Here is a 22,005-nt window from a genome sequence, read left to right as displayed (position 1 = left end):
GGACCCCTGCAACCCTAGAAACTTCCTAGAATATATGCATATATATGCATATATTTTAAAATGAGTTTCTCTGTGTAGCCATGGATGTCCTGGAATTTACTCTGTAGACCAGGCCAGCTGCAAACTCAGAGATCTGCCCGCCTCTGCCCCTGAATTCTGGGATTAAAGGCATGCACCACTAACTTTCTGGCTGCATACATATACTTTGAAAGCATTTAGAATGGAGTCACCCTGTGACAAGGGGACACCACCTCTCTCAGACACAATAGTGTCTTCGTATCAACTACGAAGCCCAGTGACAACAGCGACTCACCTCTTTAGGAAGCTGTTAGTTGGTGGGGTGTCCCATAGACCCTCAAAAATGATAGGCTGTTGCCACTACTCCCTGTTAACTTTCAGAACTTGATGGTAAAGCCCTGTTGCTGAAGACATCACATGCTTGAGTACACTGCACATGCGGAAATCAAACTGGAACTGACCCAGAAGCTTCATACCTACTGGCTAGCCCCCATGGTGCTAGAAGATGCTACATGTGTCACCAAGAAAGGAAAGGAATCATTAGTCTCAGCCAACTGTCCGTCCTGTAACTGCAGTAATGAACCCACCTGACAAGACATGCCCAAGGGGGTAGGAATATGGCTTAGTGCTTAAGACCACTGGCTGCTCTTTCATATGAGGTTTATGCATCTAAATATGATGTCAGGGTTATACCTATGAATCAATGACATCAAATTATGCAGAATCCCAGCGCCTCATCAATGTCATTGTGTTCTTGTTCCTGCAGTTTGTTTTGAGTTGGAAAACGAAGTTCGCATGTTGCAATTGGTTAAGGTAATTTATTTTTTGGGGGGGTCAGAAAAGGGCATCAGATCCTCTGGTATTGGAGCTAGCTTTTGGTAGCTGTGAGCTTCCAGGTGGGTGGTGGGAATCGACCTCAGATCCTCTGCAAGACTAATAAATGCTTTTAGCCACTGAGCCACCTCTCCTGCCCTAAGTCTGGATTTTGTTGGTTTTATTCCTCAAATGTCAGGATGACTACTCTTTCTTCACTTGAGTGAAACTATCCTCCTGTCTAACGATATTTTGTCTTGTGTCACAGTTAGGAAACAGAAGGCCGGATAGCCACTTTTTCTTTTACTTAATAGTTTTCAAAAATAATGGCTGCACCTCTCTCCATCCTCCAATAATGGCCATTTATATTTTTTTCTTTCTGCCCTTACCATTTTCCTATTATTACCCACTCATGCATTTAAATATGCTTGGTGTGCTTTGGTCCACTGTAGTTGCCTTTGTAGGTGTCAATGATACTCAGATTGTCCACTGTCCAAGTGGTACCTGTTGCTCTGCTCCCCCGAGAACAGCCTAGGGGAAGAGCTGACATCAGCCAGCACACTACCATTGCTAGACCTCATCAACACGCAAGGTGAAAACTCACACAGGAGGCGTTCACCCACACAATGATTTCATTTGTACAAACCTTGGAGACTACAGAGGTTCTTAGCCTGGCAGGACGAAGGGCTGTATGACTCAAAAGCAGGTCAAGCTCCTCTGCAGAGTCATGCACACTCCTTGGGTTAGTGTTCATTCCGTGTAAGCCCACTCCACATCTCCTCTTGGCACCAAGCAAAGAGCAAGTCATGAACTTGGCAGCTGAGCAGCCTTCCCATAGGTACTGTCTGTTCTCCGCACCACTGAGAATCTTTGTGTTAAACCGTATTGTCCTCAGATAGTCTTCCTAAGGGATGCATAGCTCACACGTACAGGTTTCATATGTTCACAGGTGAGTAGAGATTTTCTAAAACAGGAATGCACATTCTGTGTGTCTGTTGTGCTATCTCCATCCACAAAAACTTCCCACTCCCCTCTTTCCCGTCAATCATACCCTCTCACCCAGATAGAGCCACGGGCTTGTTCTCAATCACTGCATTTCCTTGCTTTGGGCTTAGAAATTGGACTCTAGAATGGACCTTCCTGCTTTTTGTTGTCTTCCTCACGTTTTTTTTTTTGAGGCGCATCCCTGTTGTTAGTGGTCTGTTTATTTTGAACACTGAGCTGCTACGCATCAGAATTTATTAGTCTTTTCACCATCTGAGGGTCATTTGGATTGTTTCCAGGTTCTGCCTAGGATAAACAAAGCTGAGAGAAGCCCATGCCGTCTCACAATGGACAGCTGCCGTCATTTCTCCTGAATGGGAATTGGACTTGAAATTGCAGTATTGTATATTTAACTTTATTAGGTACTTGAGGTAGTTTTACCAAGTGACTGTCGCATTGCTTGTTTCGATGCCCCCCCACCCCCACCCCCCGTGTGGTGTCATTCAAACAGTTCTCCAGGCTCAACATCCCTGGGTATTCCCTGGGTATTAGCAGACATTTCAATTCTGGCAGCTTATGAAGTGGTGTCCACTGGGAATTACATTTGCATTTCCTTAATGACCTAGGTTGCTGGTCATCCTTAGGTACTTGTGGGCTATTCTTGGCTTCTCTGATGTCATGCATCTATCCTATGACCCTTGGTTGATGTGCTTTCTGTATGTTAGATACGGATCCTTCTGAGATAGATGTATTTTGAGAACTTTCTTGTAATCCATGACTTGTTTTCCTTCCTTCCATTTCCTTCCCTCCCTCCCTCCCTGCTCCTTCCTACCTACCTTCCTGCCTGGCAGAGATTGTTGTTGAATCCCACGCACACACCAGGTGCCTGTTTTTAATCATATTTCACATTAGCCCTTATACTTCAGAGTCTTCCCTCAACTGTAAGCCCAAACTCTAATATATATTATACCATTTACTTAGCAGTTACGTTGGATCCTCTACTGTGTTAGGGTCTCAGTATCCAGGGTCCCTGGGCTACATTTTTGGGAGGCAAACAGCCATTGTGGATAATCAGCCAGAGAACAGAGGGTAAACAATCCCTCCCCCTTCCCCCCTGCCAGCTCCCTCCCCTCCCCCTCTACACCAGAAACCCCCCCCCCCTGCTCCCCGCAATGTCTAGTGCTCAGGAAGAGGCCTTGAGCAATGATCCTCAACTCCATCTGCAAGTTCAACTGCGTGGCAGCAAGTGAGGCAAAGATGTCCACTGCCAAAGTGCTGACCTCAGCTGTTCTGACTTAATTGGCCCTGGGGAAGCTCCCAGATGCAGATATTTTTTAAAAGCTCCTTAGCTGATTCTGATGACCAGGACGTCTGATTCAAAATGTACTCTGAGTTCCTGCTCAAGGTTTGGCTCCTGAGAATGGCTCTGCCTTCAGCTCAGGGAGAATGAAATGGCAGGCCACCCTGAGCTTGTATCAGCGTCATCCCCAGACTGTGCGCACGGAAAGCGCGCCTGGCTGACGCAGTTCTCTTGCTGTGAGACTGGAGATGCTTTAGGCTTTTAATTTAAGAGCTCCTTTCAAATCCACTCTTGTCTTCCTCCCACGCCCCGGGTAGCAGCACACCCAGACGTCAGCTCCAGAAACCAGGTCCAATCCGGGAGGCTGCAGCCGCCTGGGGAGCCATCCAAGGTGTCCTTGCAGGCAGGCAGGCAGGCAGGCTGGCAGTCACAATTGGTGGTGCATAGTTGCAGAGGAGTCTCAGCGTTTCATGCAAACAGCTCTCTCACTGACAATTTTCCATTTGCTGTCATTTAATGAGGCTTCGAGGAGGAAGGCGGCTATGTGGTGGGGGAGGGGCCCCGCTTTGCTTTGCGGTGCTCTACTGACAGGACTGTGCCTTTTGGAGGCTGAGCTGTATTCCCCAACTGCCAGCAAATAGCTTTCTCTGAAATAATACCTGTTTTGATGTTCCTCCCTGTGATTTTTATAGCTCCTTGTGATGACGAGTCCCAGTGATCCTTATTTATACTCGAATCAGAGCCCCGCTATCGCCTGGTTGAGGTAGGGAGGAGAAAGATTTCATGAATGACTCCTCGGAGCACTGCAGAGTGCCATCATCACTGGAGCGTCAAAACCACGGTATGCAAATGATGCTGGAGGTTTGTTTCCAGCTATCAGAGCTCTGCAGAATGGCACGCAAAGGTCGCTCCAGGGAACCGAATGATCCTCACCAAGACCCACACTCTCCAGAAAGCTCAGGACTCTGCTCATCAGAACAGAGCCAGGGGCCAGGGACACCCCAGGGATTGCTGGGGTCTCCAGGCCACACATCCAGAGCAATGGCTTTCAAGGGTGATCCACGAGGCCGCTAGCCCGAGCAATCACCTGAAACGTGGCAGAAATGAAACACACCGGCCGATCTCACATCTCCGGAGGAGATCTCTGGGTCTGGGGTCCAGCCATCTGGGTTTCCATAAACCCTCCGGGGGATTCTGGGAGATTATGAACCACCAATGGAGTCTGACTCTAAAGACATCTCTCTTGGAAAATGTGAGCCCTCCTAAATTACAAGAAGTAGCCGGGCAGGGAAGGGCCCCGGTCTAGTTAGTTTCTGGTCATTTCTTTGCTGGCACATAAGGGTGGGGGTGGGGGAGTGGGGAGCGCTAGCTGGTGAAAGTGAGAACCTGTCAGTAGCAGAGCTGAGCAGCAAAATCATCACCGCTGACTGCTGGCTGCCGTTCCAGGTGGCCGCTGGAAGGAGTCGGTTTCAGAGACCAACAGCTGCATAAGCAGACACTGGCCCTCCTCCAGCTGTCCCAGGGCTGCAGGTATACCTAGATAGAAAGGATACCAGATGAACGGATGGATGGTAGGGGAGTGAGATTGTGGTTGTGATGGAGGGGGGGGGGGTGCGGTGTCAGGAAATCTTCTCCGCCCATAGAAACAGACTGAACATCAGCCATAATTGGCTGCTGGGAGCAATATGCACAATGTCATATTTCCTTGCTGGGGGAAACAGGAGCTTAAACAAACGGTAGCTTCATCCTTAAAGCCAAGAGACAGGAAGGAAAACAAGATGGGCCTGAGAGTGAAGATGAGCCCCAAATAGGCGTATTCTTACGGTGCTAGACTGGTTTGGAAAGACACATCAACATGGAGATGACTAAAATGAAAAGCAAGCTTATCAGGCCTTCAGCTTCCAGAAACAGAGGAAAGGGCCAGAAGAAGGAGGAAGTCCAACTAAAGCCCTTCATGGGCTCGCTGCCTTTCTGCATAGCGTAGTAGATGGGGCAGGGCCCACAGGCCTAGACCCAGCTAATGTAAATAATCTCCCTGGAACTGAGCCTGTAGGGCTGTCCTTGTTGTCCATGTCCTGGCCCTGGGGTGGTTAGAGCAGGTGAAAGGTATCTGAGACAATGGAAGGGAGATCAGGTGGCCTCTGCCTGGCTGGTGTCACTGGAGAGGCAAGCTTCCCCATGGGGAGTGGCTCCAGGAACCCACAAAGCAAAGCTTTCCGTTCTGTTTCCCTGCAAAAACAAAAGGTGCGTTAACGTAGGAGGTGATACAGTGAGATTCTGAAAGCATCCTCCACGCACAACACTAGCTGTATAACCGGCAGGGTCTTCAGGCATCAAACATTTGGGGCACGGTCATTGTGAATGAGGGTTGGAGTTTCGCATTTCGATTTAGCTTGTACACGCATATATTTGAAAGAGGACGCTGCTGGGGGGGGGGCGGGGGCGGGGGCGGGGCGCGGCACAAGAGCACAAGGTGTCTAGGCTCAGGAGGGAACCCATGCTGAGTAGTGGTCAGGAAAGGGGCTCGGTAAAGGCCATAAACATCTGGATCTGAAAGGCTCTGTGGGGTAGGCAGACAGTGAGAGGACTGAACTGAGATTTGCCCCAGTTTCTACAATTCACCAGCAGCTGTGAGGCACGGGCACGACTCATAGCTTCCTCAAGCTGCACAACCCATGAGGCGGCAAGCCAATGCGGATCCATCTGCCGTTCTCTAACTCTGAGGAGACCCAAACCAGCAAGGAGGAACTGACCGGTTTTTGATGAGCTCAGGGCCTTGGGACCCAGCACCCACATTTGGACAGAGACCCACGCCTCTCCTAGGCGTGCTCTTGTATGGCTGCCAGCTCCAGGGAGAGCATATGTTCCACAGATGTCCTCAAGGTTAGGTGTTCGTGGCACTGTGAAGAGAAATTAGCACAAAAGGTTTCTTGGCGTGGGATCCCGGGGCTTTGGCACCACGTCAGTAGCAGGAACACAGCTCAGCGGATGGGAGTGTGGGAGACAAGAAAGGATGGAGCATTGGAGGACAAAGCTTTTAGAGCAAAAACAGAGGTCACGCTTTCACCGGGCTCACTAATGGAGCCCCAAGGTTGAGGAGGGCTGGAGTGAGTGACCAGTAGGTACCTCAGAGGAAAGGTGCCAGGGCAGGCACTCCCGTGCTCTGTGCGGAGGTGGGGCTTTGGGAGCCTGGGTTTTTGACTGGGAACTCTGTCTCTCACAGGCAATGAAGTTGTTCATCTCACACCTTAAGCAAAACTCACCCAAACAGATCAAATGAGCCGAGAGCCGACGAGCACAGAAGTCGGACTAAAAGCCGCAGGGTGAAATCCCCCTGCCCTTGGCTTTGATAATGTATTCTTAGGTAATGGGACCCAAATGTATGAGCAACAACAATGATAATAAGCTGAACTTCAAAGTCGAAGACTTGGCCGTTGGCATTCGCAGAAAAATGAAAAGACAAGCTGCCGAGGGAGGAAACCTTCACAGATCACACCACTCTTGAGGATCTAGTATGCATCATATAACGGATTGTCAAGGAGCCCATTGTGGAGGCAGAGACCTGTGTCTTAGGCTTACAATTGCTGTGGTGAAACACCGTGACTAAAAAGCAAGTTGTGGAGAAAAGAGTTTATCTGGCTTACACCTCCACATCACTGTTCAGCATCCAAGGAAGTCAGGACAGGAAAGCCAACAGAGCAGGAAACGGGAGGCAGGACCTGATGCAGAGGCCATGGAGGGATGCTGCTAGCTGGCTTGCTCCTCATGGCTTGCTCAGCCTGCTTTCTTTATTTTATTTTATTTTTTAATTTATGTGCATTGATGTGAGGGTGTCAGATCTTGAGTTACAGACAGTTGTGAGCTGCCATGTGGTTGGTGGGAATTGAATCCTGGCCCTTTGGAAGAGCAGGCGGTGCTCTTAACCACTGAACTGTTTCTCCAGCCCTCAGCCTGCTTTTTTATAGAACCCAGGACCACAAGCCAGGGATGGCTCCACCCACAATAGGCTGAGCCCTCCCAGATCAATCACTAATTAAGACAATGCCCTACAGGCCTGCCTACAGCCAGATCGTATGGAAGCGTTTTCTCAGTTGAAGCGCCCTCCTCTCAAATGACGTTACTTTGTGTCAAGTTGACATAAAAATATCCATCACAGTCTGTAATCACAGCACCAAGGAGGCAGGCATAGGACTACCACAATCTCAAGGCTAACGGAGGCTACTTAGTGAATCTTGTCTCTCAACAAACAGACAAAATCTCCATAATTTAACAACAACAACAAAAAAAAGGCAAGCAAGACAGCCTTTAAAACAGGTAGAGGGATTCGAACAGACATTTCTCCAGTGAACACACACAAATAGCCAAGAAGCACATTAAGTTTATTGAATTTCATTACTCATCAGGGAAAGTGCAACTTAAACACATAATGGATATAGTTTAAAAAAAAAACCAGAAAGAAAATTAATCTTGGCAAAGACATGGCAAAATTGGAAATCTTGTCTATCAATGATAATTTAATATGGTTTGCTCATGGCTGAGGAGGAGCTTGGTGGGTCTTCAAAAAGTCAAACACAGACGAAAACAGCTACGTGTATACCAATGTCCATAGTAGCATTACCCTAAAGGGGTAAATGACCCAAAATATTCCTCAACAAATTAGTTAAATTTAGTCATAAAGAGGATACTGAGACACGTTACAACTTAATGCATTTTGAGAACATTGTGCCAAGTAAGTGGCAAGGGAAGAAAGGGGATAATAATCCAATAGAAAAATAGGGAATGGCCACAAAGTGTCCCTTAAATGTGTGAAAAGATGCCTAATCTCTTTCATTATAAGAGAGGTTAAAACTGCAGAAGCAAACATGCCTTACCTCTCAGACTGACAAAAATTCCAAAGTTCAAAAACCTCTGAACTGGTGAGAGTGCCCATGCTACTTTTATCGTGCTCTTTCCCACCCAAATGGCAACAGCATAATATGCTCTAACCCATACATCCTGTATGGGGGCTGTCACAGACGCAGCTGTACACACTGGAAGTTGCTAATGATGGAGCTGACAAACAACGGCCTGAGGTCCGTCTTTCATAAGGCTATTGGGAACCGTGTTAGGGCTTAAACCTTCCATCTGGCGGCAGAAGCAAAGTTTGAGACCAAGGCCAAGGCCAGCTGGTTTCCATTCCAATCTCTCTATTGGTACATATAGGAGGAAGCCATGGTTTAAACCCCTTGTATTCTCAACAGTGCCCCCAGGGTGTTTTAAACAGAAAGAATAGTAAGTAGTTGCTGAATAAAATGATAGACAAAATAAATAAATAAATAAACCAAGGAAGAAACAGAAGTTGCTTTGGCCTGATTTCCATTGCAAACACTTCTTTGATTTTTTCCTGTCCAGGAGGACTCTCACTCCGCACCTCAAACTGTTGTGGAACTTATGATGTGGCCCAAGCTAACTTTGAGCTCCCTGCTTCGGTTTCCTGAGTGCTGGGATTACAGATTGGTGGTGACATCTAGAATGCTATAAGTATTATTTAAGGTCATTAACAGGATTTCCCTCCTGAAGTAATCTACCTCTTTCCAGTGAGTCTGATAATTTGAAATATGATAATGAAATATATACATAATATCATAATAACATGAAATATATACATAATATCATAATTGAAATACATACATAATAAAGATTAATGCAAAGAAGGGCCTTCAATCCAATGAAATTAAGCTAAATTAGTGAATACATTAAAATTCCTGGACCTGATTTTTTTTTTTTATGTTTGTTTAAAAATTGCATGTTGGCCTGGCTGGCCATGAATGCCTACCACTCCTGCACTTGGAAGGCAGAGGCCTTAGTTGCTCAGGCCCGAGGCTAACATGGCCCACATAGGGAGACTCCAGATCCAAAAATCAAACCCAGACAAATGAAACTGGGTAATCTGGTGAGCTTCTACATAGGTATAATAACATTAAATATCCCAAGAAGAGACTTGATACCCTATGAGCATATACAGGGGGAGGAAGTCCCCCTCAGTCACAGTCATAGGGGAGGGGAGTAAGGGGAAAATGGGAGGGAGGGAGGAATGGGAGGATACAAGGGATGAGATAACAATTGAGATGTAATATGAATAAATTAATAAAATATATATTTTTAAAAAGAGCTAAACAGTAATCCCAGCACTCGGGAGGCAGAGGCAGGCAGATCGCTGTGAGTTCGAGGCCAGCCTGGTCTACAAAGTGAGTCCAGGATGGCCAAGGCTACACAGAGAAACCCTGTCTCGAAAAACCAAAAAAAAAAAAAAAAAAAAAAAAAAGAGCTAAACAGAGGGGAGGGGAATAGGGTGAAAGTGGGAGGGAGAGAAGAATGAGAGGATACAAATGATGGGATAACAATTGAGTTGCAATCTGAATAAATTAATTAAAAATAAATAGATAAATAAATAAATAAATAAATAACCTTAAATATCACCCTAATAGCAAATGAACATTTTGATATTTAAGAAGTGCCTATAGCCCAGTGGTTCTCAACCTGTGGGTCGCAACCAGTTTAGAGGTAAACAATGATTTCATGGGAAAATGTCAGAAAACACAGATATTTACATTATGATTCATAACAGTAGCAAAAAATGCAGTAATGAAAACAATTTTATGGTGGGGATGGGTGTCACCACCACATGAGGAACTGTGTTAAAGGGTTGCAGCATTAGGAAGATTGAGAACCACTGCTCTACCCTATATGCATATGATAAAGCACTTCAGTGTTGTGAGCAATAGTGTTGCCTGACCCTTCCAGCTCCTATGGCTAAAAGCTGAAAGCCGCTGAAGTAAATCATGGCACTGAGGTCCTGTAAGGGAAGCACACAGACCTGCCATGGGTGGGAGATGGGCCTCAGATAGGGCACCACACAACTCTGATTCCAACACCTGTCTGAGACCCACTTGAGGAATAAAGTACATCATCTGTAGAGTTCTTTTTCTGTTATTAAAAAACCATATGCCATCTACTCCCCAAGACATACGGAAAAGGACAAAGGGTAGAGAAAGGGGCTTTTCACTAATTTGTAAACGTGAAACCAAATTTGAACAGCCCCTTCCAAAGCAGCTATAGCAGAGCAGTTTATAGATGACAAATTGCTCGGTCCAAACTACCATTGGATAACCGGTGTTGAGCATCGACCTCTGGAGACAGAGTCCGCATTTCACAACCTGGTGTGGCTTCTGAGGGCTGCAAGCAGCCTCCCTCCAAAACAGCTGAAGTGGAAAGCCAACAGTTCACTGAATGACTGATGACTGTTGACAAATCACCTTGACAACACCGCGCAGAAGAAGGGAGCGCGGAAGACGCTGCCGTGTGCCTCACGGTAACCATTGATGAAATGTTCCTAGCTTACAGCCCCGGTGGCGACAGGGCTGCTGTGCGTCAGCTCCTGGATTCTCTCACACTTCAACACAAATACTTGTCCATATAAATAGAGGCATAAACTCCACTTTGGGACATCGTAAATTCTATTTTCTGCCACTTCCCACCCACAACCATCTGCCAGACGACGGATGAGGGATGCACAAGATGGTCACTACCTGGCAGGAAGGCTCCCGGGGGAAAAGCAAGCTCTGAAGCAGGGGGCTCAGCCTGTTTCAGTAGAAACTACTTTAGACTTCAGGTCTGCTCAGCTAAGATTTGAAGCCATGTTTGGTGACCACTGTATTTTGGTTCAAAATGATAACAGTGGGACTCAGGAAGTTTCATATGCTTATCTAATAGAACTATAGTTATTCTTTTGTTCAAACATTATTCAACAAACATTGCAATAATTACCATGTGTCAGGTCCTGTGCCAGGGGCCTGAGATATAATGGAGAACAAGTCCCCACCATTATGAGGCTCAGGAGACAGATGAAAGGGCCAGTGTACCAATAAATACTAAAGTCATGTCATTCATAGCACTCATAGTAAGGATTGGGACAGAAAAAATAATGACCCCCATCTTCCTAGGAGAGGATGTCCAGACGGCAAGTTCTTGAGGTAACATAAACAGGAGGGATTCTCTGAAGAGGGGATCTGCAAGAACTGAAAAATAAGAGAACAGGGAGAGAAGGGTGCGGCAGGCAGAAAGAAAAGGATTTAGAACAGGGGATGGTTAAATTCAAGGATCAGCTAGCTACAGCAGTGGAGCACAGAGTGAGGCAGGGAAGAACAGCGTAGGGTTGACCAGGAAGACAGAGTAAGAACAGGGAAGGTCTTAACAGCTATGGAGGGAATTGTAATAGGAAGTAATGGGGGTGGAGGGGTTCCTTTTGCTTTTTGCTCAACCGGGTTGTTAGAGGACCATATTTTACGACCATGTGAAAGAGTGGAAGTTACCATTAGCAAGAGTCGGGAGAATCACTATGGAGTTGTTGCAGTGTAAGAGCTGGCCATCGGGACAAGGCAGGAACAGCATGGACAGGAGAAACATGGGTGGGCTCATTATCTATTTCGGAGGAGGCATCAAAAGACGTGTGGCTCTCCCAACAGTGGAGTGGGATGGTATTGCGTTCTGAGATGGCGAAGTCTAGGAGGGGATAGGATGGAGAGGTGGTGGCCACGGCTGGGAAGAAAGTGGAAAACTGTAGCATGTGTGTGAGACTTCACATCGGAGGGTAATAAAGGCTTGGGGTGTAAGGGAGTAGGATGCGGAGCAGAGTTCTGAGCTAAAGATCAGCATGTTGAAACCTTAGGATAAAGATGACAAAATAGACCCTAAGCCAAAGTCATAAGAAATATAGGTCATTCACAAGCCACCAAGAGGACATTTCAATTCTAAATCTATGCACACTGAACCCAGTGTGCAGCAGACACCATGAAACAAATACTGCTAGTCCTAGAGTCGCAGTTACAGAGAGTAGCTTTAATACCTCATTCCCAGCAGCAGACTGACGTTCACAAGTCTTCCTCTCATCTCCACATCCTCATCCTAGTACACACACAGACACACACACACACACACACACACACACACACACACAAATAAAATAAATAAATGAACTTCTAGATATATATGACAGATCAAAATTAGACCAAGTTCAGATATATAAACGAAACAGATCAATGAGATTGAACAGAAATTATAGTTTTCCAACTTGAAAGAAAGAAAAAGGAAGCCGAGTGTGGTGGTGCACATCTTTAGTTCCAGGACTCAGGGGGAGTTGCGGGGAGGGTAGAGGCGGGGGGATCTCTGCGAGTTCGAGGCCAGCCTGGTCTACAGAGTGAGTCCAGGACAGGCAGGACTACATAGAGAAAGACCATGTCTCAAAAAACCCAAACCCAAGACCAAAAGTAAAACAAAATAAGCAACAACAACAACAAAAACCCAACTCAGAGTCTCAAGTTATTCTTTAAGCAGGAAAAAGAAAGCATGTTTCTAAATTTATTTTATAAATCCAGTATTAATTAATTATCTTGACACTCAAATGAGAATCAGACACAACAACAACAACAACAACAACAACAACAACAACAACAACAGAAAGGGACTCTGAAGTTCCTCATGGAAAGAGATAGCCAAAATGAACAACAACAGCAAGTATTTTGGGATTATGGATGGGAGGTAGCACAGATAGAAATTACTAGAAGCAGATGAAATGGAATGGGGACTGGAGGTTATTGGAGGAGAGCCTAGGAGGTGATGTCTGCCTGCTCCAGGTAAAGGGCCATTTTAAAATAAAAAATAAGTAAACAAAAGCTATATATTACAAACCTATAGCCAATATTCACTAAATGAAGGAAAACTTAAGAATTCCCACTAGGAATTGGGTTGGTTGGGATGAGGATGGGGATTAGTGAGGATGGGAGAGGTGATGCTTTGAATGAGAATGTCCACTATCATCTTGGGCATTTGAAACAAACAAATGGACACTCTCCACTCGTGTTTAATCTAATGCTTGATGTTGTAGCTAGATGAATCAGACAAGAGCAGGAAGTAAAAGTGATGCAAATGGTAAAGGAAGAAGTCAAAGTATTCTTATTTGAAGATATTATTTTAAGCATCAGAGTCCACAAAGAACCAACCAGAAAACCCTAAGACTGATAAACATTTTCAGTAAAGGGGCAAGACACAAAAACTAGTAGCTACTGATAGCACAATTCCATTCGCAATAGCCTAAAAAAACCCAACATTGTAGAACAAACCAAGGGGGTGAAAGCTGTGCAGTGTTCTAATGAAGAAAATTGAGGAGGTCTCTAGAATATGAAAAGTCTTCTCATGCTTACGGATTGGAGGCACAGTGAGAAAATGGCCACCCTACCAAAAGCAGCCTAGAGATTCAACGCAATCCTCATCAAGATTTTAAACATCTATAATACTTCACAGAAGAAGAAAAGAATCCCAAATTCATATGGAAGCACACAAAAGGCCTCACGTAGCCAAACAGTCCTGAGCAAAAATAATAATGTTGGAAATATCATCGGACCGAATTTGAAAGTATATTATGGAGCCATAATTAGAAACTGACATGAGGAAGGACATATAGATCAAGAGAATATATTAGAAGCCTGAGATGTAGACCAACACCAAAAACCAGAGAGAAGATAGCTCCCCTTCCACAAATGGTCCATGGAAAGCTGCATGTCCATCTATAGAAGAATGAAACTAGGTTCTTACCTATGCTTTCTGAAAGTAATGCCCATGGAACTCACTGGATCACACACACATGAAATTAGATGGGGGAGGGTTGGTTGGGATGAGGAGGGGATTAGTGAGAATGGGAGAGATGTGATGGTTTGAGTGAGAATGTCTCCTATCATCCTTGACATTTGACCCTTTGGTCCTCATGGCATTGTTGGGGATAAGAGGAGGGTAAGAGGTGTGGCCTTTTTGGAGGAAGTATGTCACTGGAGGCAGAAAGAATTTAAAGACTTGCGCCATTTGGCATGTGCCCTCTCTGCTTTGTATTGTGGTTTCAGATGTGAGTTGTCAGCTTTCTGCTTCTGCCACCATGCTTGCTTGCTGACATGCTTCTTCTCTGCCATGACAGCCTCTTACCCCTCTGTAACAAGAAGCCAAATAAACCCTTCGTCCAATAAGTTGCCGTGTTCATGGGGTTTTATCACACCGATAGAAAAGTAACTAATACAAAAAAGGTAACAGAATATAGTTGCCTGAGTGAGAATGGCCCCCATAGGCTCATATATTTGAAAGCTTAGTCTGCAGTTGGTGGAACTAGTTGGTAAGGATTAGGTGGTGTGGTCTTAGTGGAGGAGGTGTGCCAGTGGAAGTGGGCTTTGAGAATTCAAAACTCCACTCACTCCCAGCTGGTTTCCTCTCTCTACCTCATATTTAAGAGTCAATAATAAATTCTCAGCTATTGCTCAGGCAATGTGCCTACCTGTTGTTACCATGGCCCTTGTCATGATGGTATGAACTCTAATACTTTGTAACTGTGAGCCCCCTAATTAAAGGCTTTCTTTTATGAATTGCCTTGGTCATGGCTTTTTGTCAAGGCAATAGAAAAGTAAACAAGACACACGGTGAGTTTGTGGATATGATTGGAATAATTCTGTGTATGTGTGAAAACATGGCTTCATAATGAACCCATTATTATATAAAATTAATGTGTGATCATAAAAAGTTAAAAAAATATTTGTATTTATTTTATGTGCATGAGTGGTTTTGATTGCATGCATGAACACACCATGTGCATTCTTGGTGCTCATGGAGGCCAGAAGAGGGCATTAGATTCCCCTAGGAGTGGGGTTAGACAATTATGAGCCCACATACAGGTGCTGAGAATCAAACCTGGGTTCTCTGCAAGAGCAGTGCATGCTCTTAACCACTGAGCCATTCCTCTAATTTCCCCCAAACAAAAAATACATTTAAAAAAGACTTTCATGTTTCCAAATAATACATGCTTATACTTAGTTGCCTCCCAGGGCTTGAAGGTAAGACCCTGTTACTAAAGACACAACACACTTGGACACAAGCGTTGGAGTAATTGAGCTGGAACTGGCCTGGAAGCCTCCTTCCTGAGAACTAGCTCTCACAGTATCTGAAGATGCTATGCAAGCTTCCAAGGGAGAAAACCAACCAATAGTCCTACCAGCCGTATAGCCTACAAACTACCCCAATGACCAGAATGGCCATATACCCACAAGGGTGCCATAAATGGCATGTACATTTTGGGTTGACCAGAAGCTGTCTCATTGAACTCAAGGCCTACACAAGAGGAGGGAATTTGAACCTAGTGCTGTGAACCCAGCCAATTATTTGTAACTGGTGATTATGGGCCATAACGAAAACATATTACTACTACTTTCATAAACCAGTGTAATTCCTTGTTGAACTCTCAATACTTTTTCTTGTGCCCGTGGATAAAAGCAGCTTTCTTTCTTTCTTTCTTTCTTTCTTTCTTTCTTTCTTTCTTTCTTTCAGCACACAGAGACCATTACAGAAAGCCACAATTGGTTCAAAACCCCAAACAACTAACTGTGGTTTGCCCAACCCCCATTCATTCATCTACATTACAACTTCTACACCTAAGTCACAAGCAGCACTGTGGACAAGGGGATGGCAGTACTGTAAGAGACAGAGGATCAAGACGTGCGCTGTGAGATGGTGTCTTCTATATATAATATAGAAGCTGCAACTATGAAATTTAAAAAAGGTCCTGCTAAATAAGACATGCCAAATGATCACACCAGTTGACACGTGAGTGGAGGTGGGGAAAATCTCACAAGGTCCCACACCTAGATGAAGAGCTACAGAAAACAAATGGCTGGTGAGAGAAGGAGAAAATGTCTTTGCTAGATGGTCCCAAGTGACCATCACTAAACACACATGAGCAATAGTAAATGGACCCAGCAGGTTGTATGAATTATACATATATATAGATACATAATATAGTTAAGGAAGAGGTCATGAATTTGAGAGGGAGAGGAAAAGACAGCAAGAGTTTGAGCTAGGGAGAGGATAGGTGTGACATACAGCATTCATTTATAAAAGTCTCAAAAACAAACAAATAAAAGGCTTATGTATTAAAAGTTTGAGCCCAGCTGCTGAAAATCCAGTCATTGAGGTGTGATTGGATCCTGAGGGCACTGACATAACCAATGGACTAATCCTTGACAGATTCCCAGTTCGATGGCATTATTGGAAGGTGATAAGCACTTTTAGAGCTAGGGGTCTATTTGAAGACAGTAGGCCATTGGGGCTGTGCCCTTGAGACCATATCTTGTCTTGGGTCTTTTTCTGTCTCATTCATTCTTTCCCGACCTCCCTGAGGTAGGTAGCTTTGCTCTGACATGCTTTTCTGCTGTGATGTTGTTTCACCTGGGCCCCGAACAACACAACTGGCTGATCATGGACAGAAACTGTGAACCACAATAAGCCATATCTTCTTTTGAGTTGTTTCTGAGACATTCATCAGAGTGATAAAAAGCCAATCCCAATCCCCTCCACACCCAGGGGTTTCACTTCCTTGGATACAACCGAGGGGGGGGGGAAAGATCAGTAGCTGAGCATAGTGGTGCACTTGGGGAGGCAGAGGCAAGAGGATCTCTGTGAGTTCAAGGCCAGGCTGGTCTACAAATCGAGTCCAGAACAGCCAAGGCTACACAGAGAAACCCTGTCTGGAAAAAAACAACAAAAACAACAATAACAACAAAAGTTTAGAGACATTGTTTCTGTTTTGAATACCACTGACGGTCAAGACACTTAGAAACTTTGTTTCTGTTTTGATCTATTACAGACTTCTTTTATTGTCATTACCCAAAGTATAACAGCTACTGATGGCCTTGTATAAGATACCATAAGCACCATGGTGACTTGGCAGATGTCTTGGCAGATGCTCTCAAGAGCATCAACAATGCTGAGAAGAGAGGCAAACACCAGGTCCTCATCAGGCCATGCTCCAAAGTCACCATTCAATTCCTAACTGTGATGATGAAGCATGGCTACTGGTCACTGATGACCACAGAGCTGGGAAAACCCTTGTGAACTTCACAGGCAGGCTGAGCAGGTGTGGACTGATGTGCAACTCAAGGACCAAGAAAAATGGCAGAACTATCTGCTCCTGTCCCATCAGTTTGGCGTCATTGTACTGACAACCTCAGCTGGCATCATGAACCATATGAAGAAGCAAGACGAAAACATATAGGAGGGAAAATCCTGGGATTTTTTTTCTAGAGATGTAAACATAAATAAAAAGCCTCTGTGGACTGTGGAAGAAAAAGAAACTATTAGCAATCTAGCCGTGACTTAAAGGTATGTGAAGGCTCCATTAGGCGATGGAAAGAACTTAAAATATATTGAGTGAGGTAACCCAAGTTCAGAAAGACAAATGTCTCGTGTTCTTTCTCATCTGAGGCTCCTAGCTCCCTATCTTCAGATATCCTGGAGAAACTGCAGAAACCAGGAAAGTAAAAGGGGGGGGGGTGAGTGGAGGGGAGAGTAGAGAGGGAATAGCAGCCTACTAGAGATTTGAAGGGGTGGGGATGAGAAAAAGTGGGTTTTAGTTAGGAAGTGAGGAGTGGAATAAGTACTGGAGGAGATATGAGGATAAAATAGTAGTAAGGATGGGTGAAAAAGTCATAAGAAATCAAATTATTATCTATCCACATAAATTACATACAATAAATGTAAGTTTGCATGTATATTACAAATTTAGTTAAATAAAAATTTCCCATCTGGGATGACAATGTTCCCCATAGAATGGGGTCCCATTCTATGGCTAGATAGATTGCAAGAGCCATAGACTATGTAACAAAACTCCAACACCAGGCCTGAGAAGCATCCTTTGAGTGTTTGGTCAGAGCTGTCCAAGAGATTCCCCAAACATGACAGGGTATTGTTTTTATTCTTGGTTGTCTCCCAGAGGTAGAAGGTAAGTCCCTATTGCAAAAGACAGCTTGCACCTTAACACACAACCCAGAGGTCCTGAGCTGGGTCTCATCTGAAAGCCTCCTCCTAAGGTCTAGCTTTCATGGCACCAGAAGGTTCTATGCAAGACTCCAAGGCAGAAGAGCAACCAATACCCCTACCCACACACTGCACCTAGGGACCACAACAAAGGGAGAAATGATGTGGTTATAATTTTAAAAAATAGTATTTTAAAAAGAAGTATAGGAGAGGCTGTGTGTCAGCCAGTCTAAGTGGATAACAACTGATGAGCTGAGTAGCGGGTTCCATGCTATTCTGGGCTTCATGCATCCTCGGGAGGTCTTGGGGTGTATCGCTGTGGATCTACCATAGTGGCACACACAAACCAGAGAAGGCCTGTGGGCAGAGTTGGTCTAGAGAGGCTGCAGACCTCCAATGCTGACAATAAATTAACGAACTCTTGGATGCGTTCATCACACTGCCATGGAGGGGGATTCTTGGAGCAGACTGTTCTAGAAGTTACTTGGAAGCCTGGATTGTTTGCGATGGGAAGGTGTGAGGTGTATTTAAGACTTGTATGGAGAATCAGTAACCACATTTTAAATTTGCACTGGACTGCCCCCCCCCCAAATCTCACCAGCTTAAAGGGGGTAGAGAAAAGAAGTCATTACAACATTCTCTATAATCTACATGATTTCTAGTCGTTAACAACAGGCTCAATTAGAGAAGTTTTTGCATTTCAGGGGAGTTAATGAGGCAAGAGGAATAATTTGTTGCCCTTATTTGCTAGGCAAGGAAATAAATTCTGCGCTCCTAAGCAGTTAGTTACTTGTATACGATCATGACTATAAAGCAGAAGTGTTAACTTTAGTAGTTACTATGTGGCTAGGGAGCTTGGGAACAACCTACCCAACTACACAAGCAGAGACCTGAAATGATCTAAGCACAAAACACTGATATCCTGACTCCATTTTGGTGGCCCCAGTCCAATCAGCCTGGAATGTGTGAGTGGTTACATACCCTTGTTTTCAGGAACGCTCCACCACTCGGACTGGTACTGCTGTGGCCCAGTTTCAGATTCATTTAGTAGCTTGGGACTATAGATGTGTCCTGCCCATATAGTTCTCAAATCTTAGATGTTCTTGAAGCTCAGAAATGCTGGATGCAACTGTCCTCAAGCTTTCTCACGTCTCTTCCCTACTCTATGTGGCAGGGTTTCTATGCCTGCTTTCCTTATGGATTGCCCTGTTCTCCCCGACCCTGCTTTTGCATGGATGTCCTATCACGACAGTCCTCCTCGCCCCTTGGCTCCTCTCCTACCTTGCCTACATAGACAGATGCTCAGGCTCCGATGCTCACTGCTCTTGTTGGTGTACCTTTTTCCAATCCTGATCTGATTGCCTGCCCTACAAAAGAGCCCTGCTTGTATTTGAGTGCCTTGTTTCTTCATACAATTTGGCAAATACCTTAAAAGGTATTATGTCAAGTAATTCTGAATATTAAACCTGCACATAGTGTTTTAATCTAATTTCCAGAGTTAAAGGAATGCTGGGGTAAATGGTAGCAAGATGCTGTTATCCGATTACAAGGTGGTACATCAGACACACCCTATAATTGCTGTTATTTATGTCATTGTGTTAATTCTCTCCCCAAAAAATGTGCAAGGCCATTGCTTCAAACGAATAGAATATGGTAAATATGAAGGTTTGGAAGATGGAATTAGGTCTCTAATCACTCAATGGAGCTCAGTGACCTTCAGTTGATGGCTTCACAAACATTAGGAATTTCATGGCCACAAGAAAAAGAATTACTACAACCTAAGGAGCTTGGAAATGGACGCTTCTCTATTTGAGCATCTAGATTAGCACGCAGCCCAGGGCCCGGGAGGCTGCAGCAATTCCAAGCCTACACAGGGACATCATTTAGCAGTGTTAACATACTGGTGTGCTACGCTGAAACCCAAAGCCTGCATCCTGGCTATCTTAACTGGACCTCACTTTGTTACTGATCAAAACCAACTCTCTTCAGTGAGACAAGTGCATTTCAACACATATTTTTAAAAAGCTGTGTGCCCATGTGTCCTGGTGGCCCAGTATTAAGCAGAGGCGGCATTCTATATATGAGTAGTTACAGGGTTGAGTATGTGTGTCATTGTTCTTGGAGTGTAGTTTTCTACAAACGGTTTGGATTTTTACACTGAAGGTGATATATTTGCAACAGCACCAGACTCTATTTTGGGACAACCTAAACTTCTGCACCAAGTAAATCATTACTAAAGAACATGGGTGTTACCTTTCTCTTACATCACGACAGTTAGAAGTCCTTCAGACAGTCTGAGGCATAGGAGGGCACTCATCTGACTCACTATTCATACTCTATGATAGTTAATAAGGCAACAGATACTGACAAGATGTTTCTGTAATGCCTTGAGGAGCTGCCTAAATGATACAAATTCAGGAATAAGACCAGAAAAGGATTAAACCAATTCTCTTAAATTTTTGTGTTCTAACATTCTGCATTCTCTCTTTGTATAGTCATTAAGTCGGTTACAATTATCTGCAGGAATTCATCTAGATGTTAGCTGCAATACACTCACCTGGGTCAGCCTCTGATACTGACTTGAAGGAGCTCTAGACTTAGATCTGCCACTACTTACTTCCTGGGCAAACAACCAGTGGCACACGGCCCCCAGCCAAACCTCTACCTAGTTTATCAGTGAGGTCTCCTTTTCCTTTTGCAGTTTCAGCAACTTTCTTATCTTACAGTTGGGGAAACAATGGGTCAGAAGGGGCCAACTTTGGCCAAGTCTTGCTCTCATCGGGGTACGCAGAGCATGGCTAGAAGCCAGGCTTGCAAATGCACAGAGCTTAATGGTGGAAGAGGGTAGGTGATGTAGAAGTTGTCTTCCAGGTAAAGTTCGGGACTGCTGCAGATGCTAGCAAGCACAGGGCGGCACAGAGGCAGCTCCAAAGGCTCTGCACAGTGAGGGCAGTGCTTAGAAGTACAGTGACTACCTAGGTTTAATCCCTGGCTCAGGAACCCAACTTGTTCCAAACTTTTTCTGAGCTGTAGAATGAGATATTACTTTTAAAAACTGTCTGACAAAGTTGTTAAGAGACAATAAAACACATATTATGCTGAAAAAGTGTAGCACCATACTCAAATTCAGCTGAACATACTATACTAGGTCAGAGACTCTAAAATGTTGACCCTCTTTACTATTCTCAGCCTCTTCCAGCATGAGTCATAGTAACAATAAAATATTAAACACAGTTGCAAACACTGTACTGCATTCAAGTTTTAGAAGAGCTACAATGCTATATGTATGCAGTTACAAAATATACACTGCAAGTATTTAAATTTTCTCTTGGTCTTCTGCAAAAGAACCACATTCCAACATATGTAGAGCTGAAGGGTAATGCTGACTTACTGAGAAAGGGGATGTTATTCTCTTCAGTAGGGCAGAAAAACGCAATTTGCCTGTTATTTTGACTATACCAATTAAAAGGTGGCCTAGCACATAAGTTATTCTTTTGTAATTTAAACAGGTAGATACATATACAGGTAAAACCTCTCTCCCCACTTCCACGCCCTCCAAAGGATGCATTTCCCCACTATTCTGAAAGGCGCCAACAGCAACGGGCAGCACACAGCAACCACACATGCCAGCCGCTCATTTATCAGCACCTCTTTCTTTCAGCCCTGGAGGAAGTGCTGGGAACTGTGCGCACGGCTAACTAAAATGTCATCTACGAAGCAGGTAGAGGCACCAAAGTAAGGGAGGCTTAGATTTTCTATTTTACTTCAAAAGAAACAAATCAGAAGTTCTGGACTTGCTACCACTTTCAGAAACTGTACAAATAGATAGTTCCCATTTTACTTATTCATCACACACACACACACACGCACACACACACACACACACACACACACACACTCACACACACACCCCACATAAAGCAGAGTAACTTCATGCTTTACTTCAGCAAAATGGGGGAGGGCGCTTTCTCTGAAATTGGCAGTGAGTTGTTTCAAATTCTTAATAGCAA

At 44.5% G+C, this 22,005-nt stretch overlaps 1 long non-coding RNA gene and 1 pseudogene across 2 annotated transcripts in view; both read left to right on the top strand.

Annotated features, from left to right (window-relative positions):
• LOC311606467 (small ribosomal subunit protein uS8-like) overlaps positions 1–17,263 on the top strand; it is a 51,718-nt pseudogene extending 34,455 nt beyond the window's left edge. Inside the window, exon 3 of the transcript in view lies at positions 16,911–17,263. The product of the transcript in view is annotated as a small ribosomal subunit protein uS8-like (transcript). The remainder of the gene's footprint in view (positions 1–16,910) is intronic.
• LOC311607880 overlaps positions 1–22,005 on the top strand; it is a 426,536-nt gene that overhangs the window by 112,479 nt on the left and 292,052 nt on the right. The gene's annotated exons all lie outside the window — the stretch shown is intronic.

Source organism: Acomys minous (assembly GCF_964271855.1).
Source record: "Acomys minous genome assembly, chromosome: 10".
Taxonomy (NCBI): Eukaryota; Metazoa; Chordata; class Mammalia; order Rodentia; family Muridae; genus Acomys; species Acomys minous.
This window is presented reverse-complemented; position numbering and strand designations above follow the sequence as displayed.